This window comes from Parasteatoda tepidariorum, chromosome 9 (genome assembly GCF_982258835.1).
Source record: "Parasteatoda tepidariorum strain Cologne lab strain chromosome 9, Ptep-v5.0, whole genome shotgun sequence".
NCBI lineage: Eukaryota > Metazoa > Arthropoda > Arachnida > Araneae > Theridiidae > Parasteatoda > Parasteatoda tepidariorum.
The window spans coordinates 31,945,552-31,953,472 of record NC_141763.1 but is presented as its reverse complement, the minus strand read 5'-3'; positions in this window follow the sequence as shown (position 1 = coordinate 31,953,472).

Genomic DNA, 7,921 nt, shown 5'->3' with positions numbered 1-7,921 from the left:
TAAAATTAATAATTTCACAATAACCTCTAATCCTTAATAATGAAATGATTATTACAATAAAGTTTGTTTACTTAAAAGATTAAAAAAAAAAAATTATTGTTCAGCAGTGACTTTGTTACTAATTCTATATTCATTAATTAAACTTAATGGTTCTGCTCGATAACCATTTACAATTTTTTTTAAATTTTATTTAATTTTCAGTTATTATGGAATTCCTTAAATATTTTTCGACGTAGAGGTTATTTAGCAATAATGCGAAAAGCTGAAATTTATAAATGTATAATATTTATAAATGTTTAAGAGAATTATTAGCAGCTATTTTGTACTAATTTTTTTTGTTGAAATGTTCATTATACACAGTTTTATAAAAATAATCGTAAAATTCATTGAACGATGGATACATTGACATTTTAAAATGCAAGTAGAATTCAATAATCATTTCATTTTATAACTGTAAAACGGTAGATAAGTAACTTCGTTATCAAGTTTTACATGATACGAGAATATTATGCTATTGCTTTATAATGAAAGAACAACATTTTAAGTTCTAAACTTTTTGTGTAAAAGAAAAAAAAAACGAAATTTTTTTCCTGTCATCGGTGTTAGCGATTAGAGAGTGTTTTATCGTATAAATGTTAAGTCAGTACCGTTCCATTTTAAATAAAAATGTATTTTGTTCCGGAAAAAAAATTACTTGAATTTGTCAATAGAAATTCCCTAATTATTGTTGCAAGAACTTTTAAATTTCTAATCAAACTTTCCTCTATTATAATTTTGTGCAAATAATTATTATTAATAATATAAATGACTATTAAAAGGAATTAATTGAGAATGTTCAATTTTAATAAATTAACTGTTTACGCAATCAGATTAATAACTTTTTTCATAATTTACAAATGGAGAAAAAGTCTTTTACAGTTTAAAAGTGAAAAGAAAAATAAAGTTGAGATTAAATTTATAAAGTAAGCATAACTCGAAGGAGGTTGAAGTAAGGGCATTAGACGAAGCGATTGTGTTTTTTTTAAATATTATTTAGAAAGAATTTTTCTAAAAGTATTTCTTTTAAAGTTTTTATCAAACTTTTGTTTTTTATTTATCTATAGTTATTGAAAGTTAAGTTGATGATTTTTAAGTTGAAATGAATGCCGCCCTGCTTTGCATATTTCAAATATTATTTCTAAAGAAATGTATAACTTAACATTAAACACCCAGGACCTTACAATTGTAAATCAAACAATCACTACATTTATTTATTAAAAAACACTCTTATGACCTGATAAAAAATTGATCTAAATCTTAAATGTGAGTTTTATAACATGTAATTTATTTAAACTCAGCACATACATCTAACCTCTGCTGTCGCCAATGTCTCAATTTTAAAATATGGTTTTTCTTTTATAAATTTTCTGATATTTTCATATAAAGGATGGTATTAAGTTCGAGAATTAAAAATTTGTGCCCAAAAAAGTTGCTAAAAATTATAATTATTATTAATATATGACAACAGGAAGTATTTAATTGAAGGTTGAAATTTTTTTTAATTATGTTATTTTTTAATTATGTTATTTTTTAATTATGTTATTTTTTAATTATATTTTTAATTACCAAACTCATATAACAGTATTTAGGAATCTATAAATTTATGTTACGTATGATAGTTGCATTATGACCTGTACGCAATGCGTGTAAATAAAATATATTTTTAAAATTGTGCATTTTCTATTAATTGCATTTATTATTCTTACATTGAAAAGGTATGACCTCCATAATGAATGAAGTATTTACCGACTTTTATATATATTAAGGAATTGAATCAATTTTTCACCAAGTTTAAAATCTCATCTCATTCCAAAAAAAAATTGTTTCATAAAATTATGCAAAAAAGTAATTTAATATATATTTTTTTTATAATGAATGCTTCTAGTAATGAAACAAACACTTTCAAACTTTATTTTAAAAATATTGATTATTTCGTTTACAAGAAACTATTACTTTAAAGCGTGATAACATTTTTGAATACTCTATTTTTTTTCTAGCAAATAATATGTCTTTGTTTATTTCTAAAAAAATAATCTTTATAAAAAAGCTTACATTATTCTTTTATAGAGAATATTGATTTCATAGAAAATATCACTAAAATAAAACAGGTTATGTTTTCTTACAATAAAAGTTAAATAGAATTAATTCTTCAAAATAGCGTTTCAATAAAACATAGTATTAAAATGTTACGTTATTTTTTGTGATTGGTTCATTAATAAATTATTTTTATTTCTTCGCAAACACAATTCTTGTAAAAAAAATTAAAAAATTGAATCTGTTTTATCAAAAAACTAGATCGTTTTATAAAATATAAATTATAGCGCTTAATAAAATATGAATACAGTGTATTTGTAAAGTGATCCTGACAATAAAAAGGTGTTATTTTCTTTTTTATTTTCTCTGCTAAAAGGAATTAATGAGTTATTTTTATTCATAATGGCTAGTCGAGGAGAAGAAGAAAATATCGAATTACACTGCTTTAGGTTAATGTAATTTCGTTCTCCCACCACATTTACGCGTAATCCATCGCCAACTCCACCTGCAATCGCCACGTTTACAATCTACGGTATGTTTTGTCAATACGCGACCGGGAGAGAGTCTCCGGATTTTTTGAGTGCTGAATGTGAGAGGTGTATTAACATCACAATCGAAGTCCCTCCTGTGTTGCCATTAGCAGTCGAGAGTATGCAGGCGTTGAGAGTGTAGACGTTGTGTGACTGTTCGAGACGAGACCGAGAAGCAACAGCGCAGGAGGTGAATGATGCATTCACAAATAGCAAGTCAACTGTACAATGTGGACTATTCATCGAAGTAGGCGTAACCGTTCAGAGATTGCGAAGTGGGCGTTACTTGCGTGATCAAATCACGTTCGAAGGTCACCAATGTGGGGGCGGAGTTATCGACCATGCCAACCTTCATCTATCAAAAGGTACCTCGTGATAGAATCAAGTTAGCATGCTTTATATACTAGTGAATGATGTTAAACTTTTGTAGTGGTAGTTACGCCACACCTTACAATTTAAATTCCCGTCATTAGATGAAATGCATTATAATACTAAATATTTTACAAAAAATTATATTCGAATAAAGGAATTTTATAATTATGTACAAAAACCATTTTGATTCGCTTGTCAATTTCTCGAGATAAAGAATTAAGATAAAAGGGTTCAAACTTTTAATCGCTCTCCTGTATAAATTATTGGAACAATATTTTTCAGATTGTGGTTAACCAGACCATATTTCAAGAGTCAAAATACCAAATCTGTTAAAAAAATTTAAATAATAAAATATGTTTATTCTGAAAAAGTGCTTTTTTTTTGCTGATTTCATCACTTTAAACGTCGTTAACATCAATTAATTAACATAATTAAGGTTAAGTTCATCTTCGTCAATCTTAAGCAGACTATATCGAATATATATGTTCAGTAATACAGGGTGTCCCAGGATTATTGGAGAAAACTTAAAGGTTGGTAAGAGGCATCACAAGGATCAAAAATTACAGAGCTACCCGTGGTCGGAAACGTCATGGGATTGGGAAAGAAGTATGATAGGTGAAACAAAATAACACAAGACTAAGATCTTCTGAGATGTTTATTGGTTAAAGATATTACATGTGTTGTGGTAGATAAGTGAAAATGTCACCATCACTGCTAATGATGCATGCGTTCACACCATCAGGCCAGGGATTGAGGAACTTGTAAAAGAGTAGCCGATTTTTTCAACCAGATCCATTTCAGAATCCACAGGTGTTACGTACACAGCATTTTCCATTGCATCCCAAAGAAAGAAATCCATGCTGCTTAAATCAGAAGAGCGTGGTGGCGGAACCAGATGCACACGGGCACGTTCCAATATTCGCACCGGTGTAACCGGTTGCACTGGTTTGCCGCACCGACCGTTCCAATATTAAAACCAGTTACACCAGTGCACTGCACTGATCGTTCCAATATTCAAACCAGTGTCACCAGTTACGCACGAAGTGCACCAGGTTTCTGGTCGGTTTGGTCAGTTCGCATGACGTCATTGCCCTTATTTGTTTACAAACTTTATCGTACTGCTGTTGAGATCGTCATAATTTTGCTGTATTTTTGAATGGATTTTAATATAAATTTGTTATAAAAACTTGTTTTATCATTGAAAATAAATTTTCTTGTAATAAGTTGAAATATAATAATTATTATTGGAAATGTATTCTGTAGATGAATTGTCTTGATGTTGTTTATAGCAATGGATATCATTCATAAACGTTTTATTTCTGATATTAGTATGTTTTTGTTTTCAAGACTAAGAATTCATCTGAATTTTGATACGTGTGGTGATTAGATTTACTTGATAGATTCACATCGAAAGAATTTTGACTTGTGATTTTCAATAAACATATCGTTTTGTAAATCAAACAACTATCCAAAGCATTGTTAAATTTGTAATAGCGATAGAACTTTAAAATCAGTAAGAGATTTATTGCTTCATATGCATTCATAAACATTTTCGTCCAATGTATATTGTTTTTGAAATAAACAAATCCAATCAATATTTGACTGTTAAATACATTTCTTTTGTGTTATAAATTTTTCTTATATCCTTTCTATATTCCATAACAGACCTGGAACGATGAATATTATCCTAGCTTAATAACAAATTTTGCTTTTAGTTTTTACTGTATTATACATCATATGAGTGTCATTAAAGGGACTGACCTAAGTTGTTAAACTAGGCCTTCAATCTATTATGCTTATAATTAGTATTGTATGTATTTCTATTTCTTTTTTTAATATTAAATCATTTCTGATAACCACAACATAGTAGTAATGATATGGAAATCTATCCTGATCTGTACCTCCTTCAGCACACATGCAAATCAATGTCTTAGATTAATAACAGATGATATTATATAAAAGTTTAGTTTTTGTAAAAGGATCTTAAATAGAGCCCAACGACAAAGGTCGTTCATTGGCCTGTGTTATTAGAACTAGACTTTTAATGCCAAAGGTTTTTAACATTTATATTTCTTTCATAATTGTTAACTAAAATAAATTCTGAAAATCACAATATAATAAACATTTTAGTATTATATTATGACATTATAATTTTGAACAATATGAAGATTTTATATGTTATTGGTAAATTTTTAATTTAAGCTTTGATTCTGTTTAAAATTTTAAAAAAATCGGCTTCTATTTAAATTTCTTATTAGTTCATTACTTTTTGTTTCAAGATTTCTATTTCTTAATGATAATTATTTTTTAATTCAAGGTATTTATTACGTGATTATTGATCTATACGTAATATAAATATTTATTTTTTATAACACTAACTTGAAAATTTCTGAAACACTTATTAATAACTGTTGTTTTGTATACTTTTTTTTTGAATTATACTACTAAATCTAACTTTTGGCAAAAGTTTTTTAAAAAAAGACTGAAATAAGTGAATTATTGACTAGCTTGTGTCATCTTAAACTTTCGGGTTAATATTTGAACTTAGTTTAAAAGTTTGATTTAAAACATTTCTGACAAATACAACTTAATAGTTATGACAGGGAGATTTAACTTTATGTGAAACATCTTTGTATACATCATTGTTTTACACTAGTTGCAAACAATAGTTAAGTTTATCTGAAACGATTTTAAACTTGATGGCAAAGGTTGCTGTCACTATGTGTAATTATATTACTACAAATTTAAATATTTCTGTCCAACATGGAAAATTTTTTATTACAACAATATCTGCAGATTACAATATTAGTGAATTTCTTATTTTTGAATGTAAACAAAAAAAACACTTTAAACTTTATCATTACTAGTTCATTTCTTGTTTTGTTGCAACATTTTTGTTTCTTAATTTTTTTAAAAAATTTAAGTTTTATATATATATTTTACAATAAAATGATATTGTTGTGTTAAAACATTTTTTTTACTTAAATACTATGATTGTATAGTTGTGATGGAATACTAAAGCTCCCACTTGTAGCAAAATTATAATAATATCTTTCTCTCTTTTTAACACAAACTTATTTCAGGTAAGTATGTTATCTATTTATAAATATTTCTCCCATGTGGCACTATGGTATTTCTCTATATATTAGCAACACTGTTTAGTGTTTCAAAGTAAATTTTAAACAGCATAAGTGCTTCACAGTAGAATTCAAGAAAAGTGACTTGACAACTATTTTCTTTCTATTGCTAATACTATTAATGCTAATATAGAATTTCAAATAACTGGTAAAATAAAAAAAAATTAAAAAAAAAAAGAATTCAACAAGTAGCTTTTCATACCGAAATGTTAACTATATAAAAACTTGCAGTGCCTACATCGCCAAGCTACCACAGCACCTCCACATACTAGGCTAGTGATTCTCAACCTTTTTTTGTTGCGGCACACTTATAACGATTTCGAAATTTGACGGCTCACAATGAAAAAAATTAGATTAAAAGTTGTTTAATTACCTATTTTACTCTGTGTTAAATAGTTTGTGATAATAATTTTGAATGTGAAATAAAATATTATGTGCTACAAAATCACATTTATTAAGGGATTAATTATTTCTTTCGACCAATTTTTTATTATTTAGTAACAGATTTTTATTTTTTTGCTAGTTATTAATTGTTTGCTTGTTTTCTATAGTTATTAACTGTTATTTTTTTGTGGTTTCTTGTGAACTAGTTTTTTTGCTAATTGTTAGCTTAATATTTGTTGGTAATCCTTTGTTAATTTTTTTTATATGTTTGTTTTTTTAGTTATCCTTTGTTAATTTGTTTATTAATTGCATAGCTTACTTTAATGATTAGCTCTTACTACATTTTTTAAAATCACGTGTCATTTACAATTTAAACACTTCCATCTTATTTTAAGATTGTCAGAGACAATATAATCACCGACAAAGATGATAACACGGTTAAAGCGTGGAAAAATTATAAAAAGTAAAGTCATAATAAAAAAAAAAGCATTATAATTTTTATTGTATCATTTCTAATATTAGGCGGCACATTTTAAGAATTTGGCGGCTCACAAAACTGCCGCGGCACAGTGGTTGAGAATCTCTGTACCAGGCAGTGGATGCTCAGACTTTAAACCGAATGGCCCTTTTTTTTTCTCCTCATAATTAATCAAATTTGTTTGTCCATGTGCTATTTGTAAATTAATAAAAATATTTGGCACTAAGCTTTACAGTTAGTTATGCATTAAGTATTTATTTAGAGTCATCTTGTAATTTTATAGAAATAAACACCATAAATAAAATATGGTTTTATAATATGTAATTAAGTTTGGTAAAGTTTAATAATTTTTTCATGATACCTTAGAGCATGGCCTAAAATTAATTTATTCACTTAAACCCGCTTTTCAGTTAAGTATTTTTAATAATTTGTGTGTGGGTAATTTTGAAAACCAGAATTTTCAGAAAATCGTTATCTTGTGAATGGGAAAATTGAAGTGAAATATATAAATACTATATATTTTGGTTTTATTATCCAGTATTAGGAGGGATTTTTTTTACCATACAGTAATCTAATTTTTTCCTCTGTGTTAACTATTTTGCTAAAATTGTGATCAAAGTACTTTCAACTGGGGCAACAGCTAAAAGGTGAAAAAAATTTGGTTAATATATTTTTAAAACTAATTATGCTGTTAGGATTGGAGGTGGGTTTGAAGTATTAAAATATTTAAATACTGATGTGCTCTGCATTCGACTTGATTGCCGTTAAAGTTTATATATTGTACAAGATAATTTTGAAAGGTGACATAGCTTCTCGCCAAAGGTGGCTAGTATAAAAATATCTTACAATATGTTCACTAATAAAAATTACCTAACTTCTTTTTTTTTTTTTTTTTTTTTAACTGCAGCTAAGAAAGAAATCTCACAACTGGATTTTGATCTTTTTAG